Genomic DNA, 4,533 nt, shown 5'->3' with positions numbered 1-4,533 from the left:
CCCAACACATAGCCCACCACATCCCCATGGGTGCACAGTGTTGTTATAAACTGGAGAAAACTAGATGGCAACTAACAACAAGAAAGGCATTCTTTTCAATGCCTCTAATTAATTAATCTAGTTAGGACCCAGAGCAAACATCTGTCCTCAAAACAGAGGGGAGGTGAACATAGGTACTCTCTCAGCTGATTTCCACTGTGAAATCAGTCTCTGTACCTGCCTAGGGGGCCCTTTTGTTTAGTGGTGGTTTTTGTCATCTGCCCTTAGTAGTCTAATTAATTGAATTCATTGAAAACAGTGAGTTGAAGGAGGTGATGGAATTAACTAAGGGATAGCGCAAAAGAGTTTGTTCCAGGAGGAGAAAATACCAGGCCACAGGGCATCCCGAGGGAGTGAACTTGTTATGTTTTAAGGATAGTCAAACCCCAGGTTGACCAAATAAATTTTAATAAGGATAAAGGATGTTAGAAAGGAGTGTCATTGAGACTTCAATGAAGAAATAACAAAAAGACTGAAATCAATTAAAAGGTAGCATGTTCCCAAACAACTCTCTTCCACATATAGATCAGTTCCCCAAACTGTCACATACACAAAAAAATCTTTTGCACTTAACAAGAGTCCACAAAAATGTGAATGTAATTGAACTTAGCCTCAAATAACCAATAAATGGTCAAGAATAAGGCCTGGCCTTGTCCACACATAACTCCCTGCCACCACATCTGGTCCAACTCACAGCAGAGCTGTCAGACAGAGTAGAACTCCCTCTAGGACGCCCACGCCTGTCCATCTTTACTGGAGCAGGCGGACTCATCTCTCCTGCACATTTCTGGTGAGTGTAAGTAGCTGCCCTTGCAGTCAGCGGCCCAAGCAGCCCAATTTTTAACCCACTGTGACAAAAGGTCCCTTTGTTCACATATCCCACATACAATGAAGCATCATTACAGGAACACATAAGAGACCAACAGAGAAAGAAAAGCAGCCCCAGAAAAGGCCCACCCATTTGTAAGGGAAGCTAATTCAGGACACATCAGGCAACACAGGGCTCTGACCGCAAGCACTCACATTTCAAGATGTACGTCCTTAAACGGAGCCCCTGAGTAGTGCAACCAACTGAGTGCTCAGCCATCAAACAAAAGATTGGAGACTGAAGGCAATGTAGAAGTACCTTAGAAGAAAGCAACCAACTTCTGAAGTTAGCCACTGAAAATCTTACAGAGTACAGTTTTACTCTGAAACCACGTACAGTCACCATATGGAATCAAATGGTAAGCAAAATGATTGATATTTATCAAATATTATCTAATTGAGCTACAAGAAGCACACTGGTAGCACACAGGGGCCTTCAAAAAGGTCATGGAAAAATGGAATAAAGATAATGGAATTTAAGGGTGCATAGGGGAGAGGGGAGGAGGAAGGGAAGGGGGGAGGGGGAGGGGAAAAAAGGAAAATGAGCGGATTCCGGGAACCCAAGAGGCAAGCGAATTTTGGGAATGATGAGGGCAACAAATCTATGGATGTGCTTTACACAATTGATCTATGTGTTGTGATGAATTGTATGAGCCCCAATAAATTGATTAAAAAAAAATTACTTTTTAGCACTGAGATTTTTATCTACATTGTGTCCTACAAAGATTACAAGAGAAATTCAGGCAGACTTGTTTTTATCTTACTAAACTTTTAAATTTTCCTTCTAAATTTTTACTATCCTGAGTGATATAATTGACTTTGAATATAATATATATAAATCTATTTGTGTTGTAATATAAATTATTTCAAAAATGTTGTTTTGAAACCCCATTATAACACTGTTCTGATGAATTACTTTTATATGCCCTTACTAGTCATGGTCTTGTAACTCCTACCAAAATATTGAGTGTGAGGCAAGCTAACCAAAGTAACTCTACTTTTGACTGCTAGATGTCCTGCCTGCTTCCCCCTCCCAGCTTAGAAAGCCCTGATAGTGATTGATTTCAGAATTTACTCTTACATACCCGGAATCAGGATGTTGTAATTAATCTTGTCATTCTTTAAGATTGTTTCCTTTTGATGTTGTAATCTGAACACTGTGATCAATCTTATTATTCTTTAATATTGTTCCATTTCTGCTTTCTCCTTCTGTCAAACTCCTGCTTAAGCCACAAACAAATAAGCCAAATGATTTTCTGTGGTTTCTGCCTTTATACACTGGCTGGTAATTTCACTGGCTGCTGCAGCTTGGGAAACACTTTCAGTTTCTCGGCAGCCCAGCCAGAAGAATAAAGAATCTTCTAAAATTTTCAAGAAAAAAAAAAGAAAAGATAATGGAATTTATCCATGAACCTTTTGAAGCCAATGCATATCTGTTCCTAATAGATTATGCTAAACAGTACAGTATTATGCTAAATAGAATGTAATAAATCTTTTTTTTAATTCTTCAAATATTGTACATCTTAAAAATCTTGAGGGTACCTGTTCATCTTCCATGAAAACTCAGCAAGAATATTAAGCTATTTACATATAACAACATCTCTCTTGAAGAGCTATTAAAGTTGATAATTTTATTATCTAGGTACTGTAAAAAGCCCAGTTAGGTTACGGTATATCTGTACCATTCACATAAAAACTTGATAGTTGAAAATTAACAGAATAACTTTGTTTTTCTGGGTCCTGCAAAGTTTTACAAATTCAACCGTGTGGTTTCTCGTGTTTTTTTTTAATAGTAGCAGCATCTACAGAATATTTTTATTAAAATTTACAACATCAAACTGAACCTTCATTTAATGTATGAGCGACTAATGTTTAGGACTACAAAGAACAGGAAATAAAACAGTGGTTCTCAAACTTTGGCATCAGACTCACCTAGAAAGCTTCTTAAAGTACCTATGGCTGAGAAACAGTGAGTTACATAAAAAAGAAATCAGTTCTAATCATTAACAAATCTCTTTAATAGGGGAGCTGTTATAGAATCATGATTAAGGAAACATACTCACACATGCAATGTGCAGACTCTTCCAACAAATGTACCAGAAAGAACACCGGAGGTAACTGAAAACATTTCAATATGGACTAAGGCTAGAGGGTATTACGGAATTTCTGTTATGAATATTACTGTTTTTAGTTGTTTGTTTGTTAATAACTTCATTATGGGGAGCAAAAATCTAGACAAGAGAATTAACAAGATACACCATGCAGGGTCACTTTAAGGCGTTACAGCCCAAAGTAAATGGCTTTATACACACAAAAATGTTATAACAACTTCTCTATGCCTAAAAGCCATGTGGCTAAGCACCTTGGTTAAGTACTTTACATGAATCCTTAAAATAACCCCGGGCTAGAGATGTTAGGAATCCCAGAGTGGCACATGCTCTGAAAGGTTGGCAGTTTGAAGCTGCCCAGAGGCACCTTGGAAGACAGGCTTAACCATCAATTTCCGTAGAGTCACAACCTTGAAAGTAGAGCCAATATTGCTTTTCTATGAAAAACTAACTCAAACCGAAAACTCACTGCCATGGAGTTGATGCCCACTCAGAGTGACCCTATCAGACAGAGTTTCTAAGACTTGACTCTTCACAGAAGTAGAAGCTCCATCCTTCTCCTGTGGTTGTTTTGAACTGCTGATCTTGCGGATTGCGGCCTAATACGTAACCATTCAGCCACCTCCTCCTCAACCAGTGGTTCTCAACCTTCCTAATGCCATGACCCTTCAATGCAGTTCCTCTTGTTGTAGTGACCCCCCCAACCATAAAATTATTTTCGTTGCTACATCACCACTGTCATTTTGCTACTGTGATGAATTGGGCGACCCCTGTGAAAGGGTCGACCCCAAAGGGGTCACGACCCACAGGTTGGTCTTCTCATGTTATAGTTAGAAACTCAAACTCATTTTATAGTTTTGAGTTTTCCTTCTTGAAAGATTTCCAACTTATATAGGTTCTGGCTTTTCTAAGTGTGTGTACATGCACACATGTGTGCCTTGCTTCGTTTTTTGATGTCCCTGAGCATTATAGATGGTTACCATGAACAGGTGTTCATGGAAAGGTTGAGAGTTTGTGTCCACTCAGAGTCTCCAGGGAGGAAAGCCTGGGTGAGGCACTCGGAGAAACCAGTCCCTGACAGCCCTCTGCCACACCGCTGTGCTCTGACACACATGGAGTCTCAGGAGTTGGTGTGGGTTTGACGGCATCTGCTTGATTTGGTTCATTTCTAGGGGAAACATTTTTAATTCTGGATTCATTTGCTACCCTCAAGGCTGGCAGTTCAACCCTACCAGCAGATCTGCAAAATGAGGAGAATGGGGCTGGCTGCGCCTGTATAGACTTTGATCTCAGACACCTATACAGGAACACTGTGAGTCAGAATTGACTGTGTGGCAGTGAGTGTGTTTTGGGGGGTTAGGGACAATGAAGGTTTCTAGGTGGCACAAACAACTGTTCCCCTGGGGCTTGACGGGGTAAACTCAGCCTGCATTACTGTGGAAGAACAGGAGATTTGCTTCCACAAACATGATGCTCCAGAAACACTATGGAACTGTTCTGCTCTGTAACACATGATGTA

The sequence above is a fragment of the Echinops telfairi genome, unplaced genomic scaffold, assembly GCF_000313985.2.
Source record: "Echinops telfairi isolate 266 unplaced genomic scaffold, ASM31398v2 ScPeMD7_7461;HRSCAF=8499, whole genome shotgun sequence".
Lineage (NCBI taxonomy): Eukaryota > Metazoa > Chordata > Mammalia > Afrosoricida > Tenrecidae > Echinops > Echinops telfairi.
Note: the sequence above shows the minus strand (reverse complement) of the source record.